Source organism: Syngnathus scovelli, unplaced genomic scaffold (genome assembly GCF_024217435.2).
Source record: "Syngnathus scovelli strain Florida unplaced genomic scaffold, RoL_Ssco_1.2 HiC_scaffold_30, whole genome shotgun sequence".
NCBI lineage: Eukaryota > Metazoa > Chordata > Actinopteri > Syngnathiformes > Syngnathidae > Syngnathus > Syngnathus scovelli.
The window spans coordinates 646,121-662,597 of NW_026061392.1; the positions used below are offsets into that span (position 1 = coordinate 646,121).

At 48.5% G+C, this 16,477-nt stretch overlaps 1 pseudogene; it reads left to right on the plus strand.

The window, feature by feature from the left end:
* Positions 1-11,566: 11,566 nt before the first annotated feature.
* LOC137839988 (janus kinase and microtubule-interacting protein 3-like) lies at positions 11,567-15,229 on the plus strand (annotated as a pseudogene).
* The last annotated feature ends 1,248 nt before the right edge of the window (positions 15,230-16,477 follow it).

A 16,477-nucleotide genomic window follows, 5' to 3' on the forward strand; every position in this document is an offset into this window, starting at 1 on the left:
GGTGCAAATAAATCCAGCGTGGGCGGAACACGCACGTCTTCGTTTTTTCCCGCTTTGTTTGTGTGACAGCTGTTGTGAAAATTTTATACAAATAAAGTTGTATAGTACAGGTTTGGCCAAGCCGCAACTCCCGAACCGCATGCGGCTCTTTTATGTTCATATCAACATTTGTGTGTGTGTGTGTGTGGGGGGGGGGGTTGTGCGTGTTGGCTTCACTTGAGTTCAATTTGGTATTTTGGTCAAAAGCGCATGTGGTGAAATTCCACAAAGTAGGATGGGCAAACACATTTCTTTAAACTATGAGTGTCAATTGGGCTCTCGAAATGGCAGGGAAAAGATGCACAGCAAAACGAAAATACGTAGATGAACACAGGACGTTTTGATCAGAGTGGGAAAGTTTCTATTTTTTGTTGAACGTGATGGCAAACCATTCTGCCTGATATGTCAGACCTCAGCGCATTTCAAAGATTCAAATCTTCAGCGCCATGCACTTCAGCTCACTCCATGCTAACATTGATCAGGCGTCGAACCCGCAACATCATGCTTAAGAGGTGGCCATGCTAACCAGTGCGCCATTATGTCAACGCATAATAACTGTAAGTCTACTGATCAAAACAGCGGTTACTATATGACGTCGCTACGTCGTGGTCACGTGACGCAGACAAGACGTCAATGGACGTGGGCAGAGTTAACTTGTTTAAAAGGGAGTGGGCAGAAGAAATATTTAATTTATTTAAATCTATTTTGAGTGCACACCATTATGCCAATGCATAACAACTGTAAATCTACTAAACAAAACAGCGGTTGCTATATGACATCTGCCACGTCGTGGTCACGTGACATACGTGACGTCGATGGGCGTAACTTTCGCCGGAATTCAAATCCGCGGGGAGAGTTAACTTGTTTAAAAGAGAGTGGGCAGAAGAATTATTTAATTTATTTAAATCTATTTGGTGTGTGCGCCATTATGTCAATGCATAACAACTGTAAGTCTACTAAACAAAACAGCGGTTGCTATATGACGTCTGCCACGTCGTGGTCACGTGACGCGGACGTGACGTCGACGCCTACTTTACATCCCACCGATCACAGGACCCCTCGGCTGCATAACCGTGCCCCCTTCCCAACCAATCGGATTTGCTATACGCGAAAACGACGCCAATGGAAAGAGCTTCCGCCCAAATTTAAATCCGTGGGCGTGGCTCGCAGCAGGAAGTAGGAAAACGGCGGCGATGTTGACAAAGACACAGCGGATGGTAACATACGACTAACAAGAGAAATATTTTTATTTTCTGCTTGCAACTGGACCGTCCAGAGCGTACACGGTAAGTACAACTCATCGTTTTTAAAAAGAAGTACTTTTGTTGCCCTGAAAAGCGAGTGAGCGTGGCGTTTGTGGGGGACGTCGAATTTCGACGATTCTTTCTGGTCAACGGTTGTAAATGATTGTGTTGATTAAAAAAGAAAACTTGATGTAACTCTACTTTTAACTGCCGTTTCAGATAGATTTGGAATTGCATCACATCCAATTTTGCCTAGAGCGTACACGGTAAGTAACACTCATTGTGTTTAAGGAGATTTACGTTTGTAATAGCAGAAGTGTAGGCGCGTTGCGTTGTACGTGTGAAAATTGGTCGAGGCGAAATGTTAATGTTTAATTTCATTCCTTTAGGTTCCACGGTGTTTGTTGGGTGCAAGTTTTCCACTGCAAGAAGAGGCTCGTATCATTGACCAGGAGCGAGCTACAATGGTGAGTAGCCATAACATTTATGTTAAACACTTCCTATTTCATGTCTAACAGTACTTGATTTAACAAATAACCATAAATAAATACAGTGTGGGCACTGAAGTTAACATATGTGATTATACTGCCTAATCTGTCACCGAGTAGATTGTTGCAAAGTAATATAAGATCCAAAGTTGTAATTCAGAATAGTTTTCAAAAGAAGGCCATTAGAATTATATACAAGTCTGATTACCCTGAACAAGCTATTAATTAAATCACAAATTCTTCAATTCAAAGATTTGGTAGATTATCAGACAAATAATGTCTAACAGTAATTGATTTAACACATCACGATAAGTAGATTGAGTGTGGGCACTCTCAAGTTAACATATGTGATTATACTGCCTAATCTGTTACAGAGTATGTTGTTGCCAAGTAATGTAGAATAGATCCAAAGTAGTAATCCAGAATAGTTTTGAAGAGGCCATTAGAATGATAAACAAATCTGATTACCTTGAACATAATAACAAGCTAAGTGTTTAATATGTCCTATGAAGTCAAAATTGGGCACCATCATGTGGTGAAATTTGGAATTGCATCACATCCAATTTTGCCTGGGAACAAACAGATTACATAAATCTTAGTTTTGAATAAACCACTCCTTCTCAAACAAGTAAACTCTGCCCATTTTGCGCAGTAGATGTTCTGTTAATATCTAGTATTTATACAAAGTCATAATTTAAATTGCTTTCAACCTTCATTCATCGATTCAACCAACATTACTCGCTCTTATTACCAACTTGTATTGATTTAACTAAGCGTTTAATACTTCCTATCAGGTCTCAAATCGAGATTTGGCAAAATACAATTTCAGCAAATCCAATTTTGCCAGGGAACAAAAATAGATTAAATAAACTAAATAAGTCCTCTTCCCATTAAATAAATCAGAAAAGTCTGTCTTGTAACCAGTCCTCTTCAAACAAGTAAAGTCTGCCCATTTTGTGCCGTAGATTTTGTGTCTATGCCTAGTATTTAAACAAAATCATAATTTAAACGACTTCTTTCCTTCATTCACTTTGGAAATTTGGAATTGCAGCAAATCGAATTTTGCCAGGGAACAAAAATAGATCAATTAAACTAAATAAGTCTTCTTCCCATTAAATAAATTAAAAAAGTCTGTCTTGTAACCAGTCCTTTTCAAACAAGTAAAGTCTGCCCATTTTGTGCCGTCGATTTTGTGTTTATGCCTAGTATTTATACAAAATCATAATTTAAAGGACTTCATTCCTTCATTCACTTTGGAAATTTGGAATTGCAGCACATCAAATTTTGCCTGGGAAGAAAAGTAGATTAAATAAATTTAATAAGTCTTACTACTTCCCATTAAATAAATTAAATACGTCTTACTTGTTCCCACTCCTTTTCAAAACAGTAGTTTAAAACGAGGGCCCTTCACTCAACCTTTAACCCTATTTATTCACCTTCTAGGCTAAGTGTTAAAGGCTAAGTGTTAAAGGCTAAGTGTTAAAGGCTAAGTGTTAGAGGCTAAGTGCCAGAGGCTAGGCGCCAGAGGCGAGTTTTTGTGGGCTGAAGTTTTAGTGGGGTTAGTGTGAATACAATCCAAAAGAATACAACAGAATACAATACAATAGAATATAATACATAGATTAAATTCAATAGCTCTTACTACTTCCCATTAAATAAATTAAATACGTCTTACTTGTTCCCAATCCTTTTCAAAAAAGTAGTTTAAAACGAGGGCCCTTCACTCAACCTTTAACCTCAACCCCGCACGTCACATTGTGTTGTATCTGTGAATGTTGGTTGTGGCCAAATGATAGTTTTCTTTCATTCGTTTAGGTTCCACGGTGTTTGTTGGCTATGTTTTCCACTGTCAGAAGGATGAAAATACAAAGTACAACGCTTGGACGTGGGCGAAGACGTCACCGGTGAGTCCTTCCTTCCTATTTATTTACCTTCTAGATGCTAGAGGCTAAGTGTTAGAGGCTAAGTGTTAGAGGCTAAGTGTTAAAGGCAACACAATACGAACAACACAACACAATACGAACAACTCAACACAATATGAACAACACAATATGAACAACACAACACAATACGAACAACACAACACAATACGAACAACACAACACAATACGAACAACACAACACATTACGAACAACACAACACAATACGAACAACACAACGATACTGCACTGAACAACACGATACCGCACTGAGAAACACGATACCGCACTGAACAACACGATACCGCACTGAACAACACCATGCCGCACTGAACACCATCCCGCACTGAACAACACCATGCCGCACTAAACAACACCATGCCGCACTGAACAACACCATGCCTCACTGAACGACACCATGCCGCACTGAAAGACACCATGCCGCACTGAACGACACCATGCCGCACTGAAGAGACACCATCCCGCACTGAACACCATGCCGCACTGAACAACACCATCCTGCACTGAACAACACCATCCTGCACTGAACAACACCATGCCGCACTGAACAACATTATGCCGCACTGAACAACATTATGCCTCACTGAACATTATGCCGCACTGAACAACACCATGCCGCACTGAACAACACCATGCCGCACTGAACAACACCATGCCGCACTGAACAACACCATGCCGCACTGAACAACACCATGCCGCACTGAACAACACCATGCCGCACTGAACAACATTATGCCGCACTGAACAACACCATGCCGCACTGAACAACACCATCCTGCACTGAACAACACCATTCCGCATTGAACACCATGCCGCACTGAACAACACCATCCCGCACTGAACAACACCATCCCGCACTGAACAACATTATGCCGCACTGAACAACATTATGCCGCACTGAACAACACCATGCCGCACTGAACAACACCATGCCGCACTGAACAACATTATAACGCACTGAACAACACCATCCCGCACTGAACAACACCATGCCGCACTAAACAACATTATGCCGCACTGAACAACATTATGCCGAAATGAACAACACCATGCCGCACTAAACAACACCATGCCGCACTGAACAACACCATGCCGCACTGAACAACACCATGCCGCACTGAACAACACGATCCCGCATTGAACACCATCCCGCACTGAACAACACCATCCCGCACTGAACAACACCATGCCGCACTGAACAACACCATGCCGCACTGAACAACACCATGCCGCACTGAACAACACCATGCCGCACTGAACAACACCATGCCGCACTGAACAACACCATGCCGCACTGAACAACACCATTCCGCACTGAACAACACCATGCCGCACTGAACAACATTATGCTGCACTGAACAACACCATGCCGCACTGAACAACAACATGCCGCACTGAAAAACATTATGCCGCACTGAACAACACCATGCCGCACTGAACAACACCATCCCGAACTGAACAACACCATGCCGCATTGAACAACACCATGCCGCACTGAACAACACCATCCTGCACTGAACAACACCATCCCGCACTGAACAACACCATGCCGCACTGAACAACACCATGCCGCACTGAACAACACCATGCCGCAATGAACAACACCATCCCGCACTGAACAACATTATGCCGCACTGAACAACATTATGCCGCACTGAACAACATTATGCCGCACTGAACAACATTATGCCGCACTGAACAACATTATGCCGCACTGAACAACATTATGCCGCACTGAACAACACCATGCCGCACTGAACAACACCATGCCGCACTGAACAACACCATGCCGCACTGAACAACACGATCCCGCATTGAACAACACCATGCCGCACTGAACAACACCATCCTGCACTGAACAACACCATCCCGCACTGAACAACACCATGCCGCACTGAACAACATTATGGCGCACTGAACAACATTATGCCGCACTGAACAACACCATGCCACACTGAACAACACCATGCCGCACTGAACAACACCATGCCGCACTGAACAACACCATGCCGCACTGAACAACACCATCCCGCACTGAACAACACCATGCCGCACTGAGCAACACCATGCCGCACTGAACAACACCATCCCGCACTGAACAACACCATGCCGCACTGAACAACACCATTCCGCACTGAACAACACCATGCCGCACTGAACAACATTACGCTGCACTGAACAACACCATGCCGCACTGAACAACACCATGCCGCACTGAACAACACCATGCCGCATTGAACAACACCATGCCGCATTGAACAACACCATGCCGCACTGAACAACACCATCCTGCACTGAACAACACCATGCCGCATTGAACAACACCATGCCGCACTGAACAACACCATCCTGCACTGAACAACACCATCCCGCACTGAACAACACCATCCCGCATTGAACAACACCATCCTGCACTGAACAACACCATGCCGCACTGAACAACACCATGCCGCACTGAACAACACCATTCCGCACTGAACAACACCATGCCGCACTGAACAACACCATCCTGCACTGAACAACACCATCCCGCACTGAACAACACCATGCCGCATTGAACAACACCATCCTGCACTGAACAACACCATCCTGCACTGAACAACACCATGCCGCACTGAACAACACCATGCCGCACTGAACAACACCATGCCGCACTGAACAACACCATGCCGCACTGAACAACATTATGCCGCACTGAACAACATTATGTCGCACTGAACAACACCATGCCGCACTGAACAACACCATGCTGCACTGAACAACATTATGCCGCACTGAAAAACACCATGCCGCACTGAACAACACCATCCCGCACTGAACAACACCATGCCGCATTGAACAACACCATGCCGCACTGAACAACACCATGCTGCACTGAACAACACCATGCTGCACTGAACAACACGATCCTGCATTGAACAACACCATGCCGCACTGAACAACACCATCCTGCACTGAACAACACCATCCTGCACTGAACAACACCACCCCGTACTGAACAACACGATCCCGCATTGAACAACACCATCCCACACTGAACAACACCATGCCGCACTGAACAACACCATTCCGCACTGAACAACACCATGCCGCACTGAACAACACCATGCCGCACTGAACAACACCATGCCGCACTGAACAACACCATGCCGCATTGAACAACACCATCCTGCACTGAACAACACCATCCCGCACTGAACAACACCATGCCGCATTGAACAACACCATGCCGCACTGAACAACACCATGCCGCACTGAACAACACCATGCCGCACTGAACAACACCATCCTGCACTGAACAACACCATCCCGCACTGAACAACACCATGCCGCATTGAACAACACCATGCCGCACTGAACAACACCATCCTGCACTGAACAACACCATCCCGCACTGAACAACACCATGCCGCACTGAACAACATTATGGCTTACTGAACAACATTATGCCGCACTGAACAACACCATGCCGCACTGAACAACACCATGCCGCACTGAACAACACCATGCCGCACTGAACAACATTATGCCGCACTGAACAACACCATGCCGCACTGAACAACACCATGCCGCACTGAACAACACCATGCCGCACTGAACAACACCATGCCGCACTGAACAACACAACGTCGCACTGAACAACACGACGCCGCACAGAACAACACGACGCCGCACAGAATAACACAATACCGCACAGAACAACACAATACCGCACAAACAGTTTTAGATAATATTACGTCGCAGTCGTGTCACGCGGACATGACGTCAATAGGCGGAACTCACGGCAAAATTATAATCCGTGGGCGTGGCTTGCAACAGGAAGTAGGAAAGCGGCAATTCTGGCAAACAAGACACAGCGGTTAGTAACACGATGACTTACAAGGCAAATATTTTTGTTTTCAGCTTGCAACTTGACCGTCTAGAGCGTACAAGGTAATTACAACTGTTTTTTTTTAGCCCTGAAAAGCGAGGGAGTGTGGCGTTTGGGAGGAATGTCGAACTCGGCGTCTGCTTCCAGCCACAGACGCCAAATTTCGACGATTATTTCGACTGGTCAACGGTTGTAAATTATTGCGTTGACTAAAAACTTTATTTAACTCTACTCTTAACTTTGCCGTTTCAGATATGCGGGTATTACACCGCGGAAATGACGTCAATAGGCTGAACTCTCGCCAAAATTCAAATCTGTGGGCGCAATGGCCTTGAGCGAGACACCGGATACAAACACGACGATTATCAACAGAAATATCTTTATTTTCTGCTTGCAAGTGGACCGTCTAGAGCGTACACGGTAAGTACAACTCATTGTGTTTAAAAAGATTTACGTTTGTGTAGTTTGCGTTGCGTTGTATCTGTGAATGTTGGTTGAGGCTAAATGTTAATGTTTAATTTCATTCCTTTAGGTTCCACGGTGTTTGTTGGCTGTATGTTTTCCACTGCAAGAAGAGGCTCGTATCATTGACCAGCAGGAGCTACAATGGTGAGTACCCCTTTCGTCTTCCATTTATGTTAAACACTTCCTATTTCATGTCTAACAGTACTCGATTTAACAAATAACCATAAATAAATACAGTGTGGGCAGTCACGTTAACATATGTGATTATCCTGCCTAATATGTCTATCACAAATATGTCACTAATCACTAATATGTTTATTTGTTTATCACAACACCTTTGGACCTTCAGCAATCGATTATTTCCCTTCATCTACATAGAGACAGAACGATGGTGTCTTAAACATCTCATTCATTTCACCAAATAACTTCACGCAGGTGGATAACGGCCGTCTCGGTCACGCTATGTTGCGTGATGCAGTTTTGAAGAACCAAATGCATTTATTCAATGAATAAGTCAAGCTAGTTCTATGTTTATGATGTTGTAAGTTACGGTACCGATTGAAGTTGAGTTCGAAGCCAGTGGAAAACAGCGCTGCGTTTGTGCTCTCCAGGTACAAATGTTGTGATCTCTGACTGACGACCGGGCGAGACTCGAGTAAGAGATGTCCAAACGAGCTCCGGCAGGGCGGGCCAAGGCGGAGCGAACGGACGCCCTTCAGGCCGCCAATGACGAGCTGAGAACCAAACTGATGGACGTCCAGTTAGAACTTCAGCAGGAGAAGAACAAGGTGAAAACCTCAACAGACAGACACTGCCTGCCTCCCTGCCTGCCTCCCTCCCTCCCAGTTTTCCCGATGTAGATTAGACATGCGTGTGCCATGACTGTGTCAGCCTACATCAACAAATGCACCGAGGACGTCAGCACCACTAAGAATATCATCACCCGGGGCAACCAACGACCCTGGATGACTGAGGAGGTACGTCAAACGCTACGAGCGCGGAACTCTGCCTTCAAGTCTGGCGACAAGGAGACACTGAGGACAGCGAGAGCCAACTTGAACCGTGCCATCAGAATAGCGAAGCGAGACCGCAGTCGAAAATTTCAGGATCGTTTCCACGACGTCAAAAACATCAGGAGTATGTGGCAAGGCATACGGGCGATTACAGACGACAACTCACCCTCCCCCCCCCCCCCCCGGTGGGTGTAGTTGATGCTGACTTTCTAAATGGTCTAAATAACTTCTTTGGGAGGTTCGAGGCACTAAACGGCACTCCAGCAGTTAAAACTGTCCCCCATCAGGAAGAGGAGGTACTCTGCCTTGACTCCGCCGATGTGTTGAAGACCCTGAGGAGAGTCAACCCCTGTAAGGCCCCTGGCCCGGACAACATTCCTGGGCGTGTGTTCAGGGAATGTGCAAGTCATCTGGCTGGGGTCATCACAGACATTTTTAACACCTCGCTGGGCCAAGCCACAGTGCCGGCGTGCTTTAAGACTGCCTCCATCATTCCGGTGCCGAAGAAACCTCAAATCACCTCATTTAATGATTACCGGCCTGTTGCACTGACTCCGGTTATGATGAAGTGCTTCGAAAGGCTGCTTAAAGGTCACATCGTTTCCAGACTCCCCCTATTATTTGACCCGTTCCAGTTTGCCGACCGGCAAAACCGCTCCACTCAGGAAGCCATCTCCTCCGTTCTTCACCTGAGCCTGGCTCACCTGGAGGAGAAGAACACGCATGTGCGGAGGCTGTTCCTGGACTTCAGCTCAGCGTTTAACACCATCATCCCACAGCATCTGGTAGGAAAATTGGAACACCTGGGCTTCAACACCCCCCTTCGCAACTGGCTGCTAGACTTCCTCACCAACAGACCTCAGTCAGTCCGGGTCGGACAGAACACCTCTGATGTCATCACCCTCAGCACAGGCTCCCTTCAGGGCTGCGTCCTGAGCCCCCTGCTGTGCACCCTGATGACACACGACTGCGTCCTCAGGTTCACCACCAATCACATCGTGAAGTCAGCAGACGACACAACGGTGGTGGGGCTCATCAGAGACAACAACGACCTGGACTACAGAGAGGAGGTGGAGCAGCTGGTGGGCTGGTGCAGAGAAAACAGCCTGATCCTGAATGAGGAGAAGATGAAGGAGATCATCGTCGACTTCAGGAAAAAACAGCCTCACCACGCTCCACTGATCATCAACAGCTCAGCTGCGGAGGTGGTCAGCAGCACCAAATTCCTGGGGGTCCACATCACAGAAGACCTCACCTGGACTATGAACACTACGGCACTGGTCAAGAGGGCACAGAAGCGCTTGTACTTCCTGCGGAGGATGAGGAGAGCCCACCTGCCCCCACCCATCATGAGGACGTTCTACAGGAGCACCATAGAGAGCATTCTGACAAGCTGTCTCTCTGTGTGGTGTGGAGGCTGCACCGCCTCCGATTGGAAGAACGTGAGGAGAGTGGTGAGGACAGCAGAGAGGATCATAGGGGCTCCTCTTCCCTCCATTCAGGACATTTCATCTCAGCGCTGCATGTCCCGTGCCCGTAACATCATCAATGACCCATCACACCCCCACCATGGACTGTTCTCCCTGCTGCCCTCTGGGAAGAGGTTTGCAGCATCCGCTGCAGGTCCACCAGGTTCTGCAACAGCTTTTTCCCTGCTGTCATCAGACTGTTGAACACTAGAACTGTTGAGCTCTAAACTGAACTCTGCATCACACATTCACAGAACTGTACTTTATGACACTACGGACCTCTATCTTGCACTATCTCGCACTACCAACTTTACTGAACTTGTATAAACCCTTTAAATAGAAGTTTAATACATGGTTTAGCATTCCTCTGCACACTCTTGAATACTGTTTTGCCTACTTGCACTATTGCATAATTATCACTGCTGCACTTTATACTTATTTTTAATATATATATATATATATATATATATATAGTATATGTATATATATATATATATTTTCATAGGATATGTTACTTCTATTCAACTGCAATATCACTACTTTGTTGTAAGACGTATGCAACGGAATTTCGTTTTGTATGCACCATGTGCAGACAAGATGACAATAAAGTTTGTCTAAGTCTAAGTCTAAGTCATGTCAGGTCAGCTGTCTGGAGAGAGAGAGAAGTCAGGACCTGCGGGCGGAGCACCACCGTGCCACCGCCGCCATGACGGAACTCAAAAGCAAACTCCATGAGGAGAAGCAGAAAGAGTTAGCCATTACCAGGGAGACATTACTGCGGCAGCATGAAATGGAGCTGATGAGAGTGATCAAAATCAAAGATGGAGAGATCCAGCGACTGAATGCCTTGGTCCTCAGCCTGAGGGACGGCTCCATGGACAAGGTGATCCGCTCTATCCGTGTCTGACTATCCGCACGCCACGTCGGGCTTCGATGCGGCCGCTACCGTATTGTGTAGCTTGTCCCCAGTAAGCGTCGCGGCGCTCCGTTGCGGTCTCAACGGCCCGGTGTGGCGCAATGTCTGCTCAGGTGAGGAGGGGGGGCGCTTTGCTGGCGGAGGTGGAGGAGATGCGGCGGTGTCGGGAGACCGAGCGGTGTCGCCTCCACCAGGAGCGCGGAAGAAGCCCTGGCAGCGGCCCAGCAGGCCTGGCAGTCCCGAGCGGCCGAGCTCCGATCGGCTCATCACCAGCATCGGGAGGAGATGAGCCGAACCAAGAGAGACTGCGAGAGGGAGATCCGCCGACTGGTAGGACTGATCAGATGCGCGGTGCGTGGCTATGTTCCCAATTTCGTTGTATACCTGCAGTGCAATGACACCTAAGGCATTCTATTCTATTCTATTTCACAAGAAGAAAATGTCCGGTTGCTCGCTTCGCTTTTGTCACAGCAAAGGTGTTCTAGTCGATTCAAGAAAAAAATTGGCCGGTTGCTCTCTTTGTTTTTGTCACAATTCTGGCAAATGAGTTTGCCCGCCTGCCTGAGCGCTCCCCGTTTGTACATCCAGACGGATGAGATCAAGCTGAAAGACAGAGCGGTTAGTGTTTTGGATGAAGCCCTGGGGCCGGCCACGTCCACCGCCTTCAGCTGCAGACTCAGGCTGCCGAGCAGCAGATCGCTGCCCTGAGGGATTCCCAAAGGGCGGGCCTAAACTACCCTGGAAGTGGGGTCAACGCCGCTACTAGCAATCCTCTTCATTGCATAAGCCACCTCATCACACACTTGCAGTACGCATGACTTAGTTCGTTGCTGGAGGAAGGTAGCACAAAAACAGTTTTGAACTTTGAACGAGTGCTTGTGTGTGTGTGTTGCGGGGCGTTTTCAGTCTCAGGAGGATCGGGACACGCGACGGTTTCATCTGAAAATCGCTGAGCTCAGCGCAGTCATCAGGAAACTGGAGGATCGAAACGCCCTGCTTTCTGAAGAGCGCAATGAACTGGTAATTTATTGACGGCACGCTTGAAGGTTTGCGCTACGTTTGATGCGCGCCATCCAGCGAGGCACCCATTGCGCTTGCTTATTAGTTAAGCGGCGCGGCGAGTCGGTTGCCTGGTAGATGTCTTTTATTGGGAGCCAAAGCCACGATTCCGTTCAAACCGATGCAAAAGGAATGGATACGTTCTGGCCCGCGTGTTGTGCGTCTTTCACATCCCGCACTTCATGCTTGCAGCTAAAGCGACTGAGAGAAACAGAAAGCCAGTTTCTGCCACTCCTGTACAAAAACAAACGCCTGAGCAGGAAGAATGAAGAACTCTTGCTGGTGCTGTGTCGCCTTGAAAACAAAGTGCGCTTTGTCACCCAGGAGAACGAGGAGATGGCAAGCTTGGTAAGTCGACGCGGACAACGGCGGCGTGCCAACAGAGTCCACTGCATTTGTGTTCCACAGAGAAGGCCTAGTTCGCTCAATGACCTGGACCGCGGTTGCGGCCAGCAGGACGGTGAAATGGAGTTCCTTCAAGTTGTGGAGCAGCGGCACATCATCGACGACTTGTCCAAGGTCTTCAGGCAGGCGACTCGGTGCACGTACGGCAGCGCCGCGCTCGCTCGCTGTCGCCAGGAAACCTTTTCCGTCCAAAGCTTGGCCGGCGGCCGCCATCCAAAAAATTGGCCCCTTAAATTCCGACCTTTCAAGCAGGAGCATTGTGCGCACGCGTTTGAACACGCTTTAGACTTGTTTTGCCGTTTTCAGCAGCTCAAAGCTCCCGTTTTGTCCGCGCCTTTGCCACTCGCTGTGCGCTGAAAACGACGGACTTGCCCGGCTGCTCAGCCCGTCAACCATGAGCCGCGAGCGCGACGTCATTGTCCGTAGGCAGCTAGTGGCAAAATGCACCCTGTTAGAGTTGCGCTCGCTCCAACTTATTTTGCAAGAACCACACGGGAGACAAGTAAGTTCTTTTGGACACCTGCAGGTGGAGAGTCCATCCGTTGTACGAATGAAGTCTGACTCTCGGCTCCTGCACGAGCATTTTAATTAAGAGAAACAGGGTGGGTGTAAGAGTGGATTGAATAGAGGAAGCCCTTGACCTCTAGTCAAAACATAGCAAGGGGTGTTTTACGACTTTGTGTAGGAAGGGATAAGCGATAGGGATAAATAAGGGATAAATAATATTATTTATTACAGGTCGCAGTCAAAGTCAAAGCAACACAATGATACGATAAAGATAATCTGGAAAACCCTGACACACCCTGTAGTTGTCACTTTTGGAAAAGACGAGCGTCCCTCCAATCATCGCCGGTGACGTGTTTTTCAGGCTCTGGAGACAGGAGCTCATGTCAGAAATGTCATTGTGAGTCGCGTTTGTTTCTGCGCCGGAGCCGTTCGTTCCCTTTGCATCCAAAGAATCTCAAAGGCGGATTATTTGTGTCGACAGGAGAGAGATTTGCTGCTACGATACCGACGTCGAGAATCTCTGAGGAGGAACAAAGCGTGAGGTCCTGCAAGGTGAGTCTGTTTGTTTGCGGCTGCTTGGTGTTGCGCAAGATGAAATGGCCTTTTTCTCGCTATCGTTCCTCTCGTCGATTCATCGTGAGGTGTCGCTTCAGTTTGTTCAGAGAGATGTTTGCTTCCGCGCCCGCAGATCATCGAAACATTTTACGGCTACGACGAAGACGTGTTGGTGGACCCGGACGGATCGTCCTTGTCTTTTCACACCGACAGAACCCCCGACACGGAACCCGAAGAGGTAGCCCGCCATTTCTGCCAGCGTATTGGCACCAAACATTCCTCTTCAGCCTGGAATCGGACTCGTCTTTGCGTCGCGGGTGCTTTGTCGCCGGTCTGACTGATTCTGGTACTAGTGCTGTGTTGCATTGGTGTGTGCATGAAGAGGCGGAGCTTCGCTACCGCCAGCTGACGCAAGAATATCAAGCGCTGCAACGAGCCTACGCTCTGCTAGCCCAGACCAGCGAAGGGGACTACGACGCCGAGAAGGAGATCAAGGTGGCGCCCCTTCCCGCAACCCCCGGCCGGGTCGCAGCCTCCCCGTTCTCACCCAGCCTCGGGTGTTCTCTGGTCTGAAAGGAGGAGGAGGAGCCTCCCTCCTCCTCCTTTCAGACCAGAGAAAAGCTGATGGTAGAAATGGGTCACTATCAAAGCAGAGTAGCAGATCTGGAGTCAGCGCTGAAGCAACAAGGACAGGTAAGCTCATCAATGAGCACACCTTTTTCTCAGACAAAATAGCTACATTCTTCAGTCACTCATCCGTCTGGCATTACTGGACCAACCCCCCCCCCCCCCGAACGTGGCTGGGAAAATGCGGAGAAAAGCAAATGTCATTTTCCAGTCAACCAAAGAATTTGTGGATGAAAATGACACAACATTCCAAAGCTGTCCACGCGTTTGTCTCTTCTAGAATGTCAAGTGGGTGGAGGAGAAGCAGCTGCTGCGTCAGAGCAATCAGCAGTTGGCCGAAAAGGTGACGGAAAGAAAGGCGCTGGGCGGAGTCGCTTGGCGTCACACCTGTCGGGAAGCCCCGCAGATGAGGTCTGACTGTCTTTTCAGGTCAGGCGGATGGAGGCGGAAGAAGCGCGTCTGAAAGAGCACATCCAGGATATCCGAGACCAAAACGAACTGCTTGAGTTCCGCATCCTGGAGCTGGAGGTGGGAAGACTCGCACAAGCGTGTTGAGGCCAGAGATGTGACGGACGGACGGACGGACGGACGGACGGATGCATGCCTCTGCCTTTCAGGAGAGGGAGTGGCGCTCCCCCGTCTTGAAGTTTCTGCAAGTCCGTTTCCCAGACGGCCTCAGCCCTTTGCAGATCTACTGCGAGGCCGAGGGCGTGAGCGTACGTAAGGCGTCCCTTGCAACCCTAACCTTAACCCGAGGTCCCAGAACACCTTACATTGCTCCTTGCGCCTTTCCCCCGGACATCGTCATCAGTGATCTGATGAAGAAGCTGGACATCCTGGGCTATAACGCCGTAAGTGTATGTCGAACTCCTTATGTTCGCACTCCACGAGACTCGGCGGCTCAAATGTGACTTTTGGAAGGCTTTGCGCTGAAAGAAGCTTGTTGACGCTGTGCCTTTGGGCTCTTGCAGAATCTCACCAACGAGGAGCAGGTGGTCGTGATTCACGCCAGGACCCTTCTCACCCTAGCCGAGAAGGTAACGCGCACGTCCACGCACGCTCTCGCATTCTGCTTATGTGACAGCAGCCTTTCCTCAGTGGTTAGAATACATCAAAGTGACCAAGTCAGCACTTCAACAGAAGATGTTGGACATTGAAAGTGAGAAGGTAGACAGACACGCGACATCAGCCAAGGGGAACTCCGGCAATGTGCCCCAACAATTCTGACCTTGAGCTGTGCTAGGATATGTTCTGCAAGCAGAAGGGCTACCTGGATGAAGAGTTGGACTTCAGGAAGTGTTCCATGGACCAGGCTCATAAGGTAAGCCGCCCTCAAATCTCCCGCCGGACCACTGATGGACGAGGATTGCGGCCCAGAGGATCCTGGAGCTGGAGGCCATGTTGTACGAGGCGCTACCGCAGCGGGACTGCCCCGCCACGGACGGCGAAAAAGCCAGCCACGCTGGCGTGAATGACGTGCTGACGGCGGATCAGAGAGAAGAGCTTAGGAGCGCCGTGGACCAATGGAAGCGAGCCCTGATGTGCGAGTTGAGGGAGCGCGACGCTTGCAATCTCCAAGAGAGAATGGATCTGCTGCACAGCGCGCAACAGGTAAGGGCCCAAAGCCAGCCCGGCACTTACTTGCACGCTTACTGGCTTTTGAATGCCACTTTCCATTTGTCCGTCCTAGAGGAACAAAGAGCTGAAAGAATTCATCGAAGCTCAGAAGAGACAAATCAAACAATTGGAGGAGAAGTTTCTGTTTCTCTTTCTATTCTTCTCCTTGGCCTTCATTCTGTGGCCCTAACACCAGCTGGTGAGTGAGCTCCAGCGGCACCGCACTCGACACCTCCGATACACTGCCAGCCGGTCTCAGAC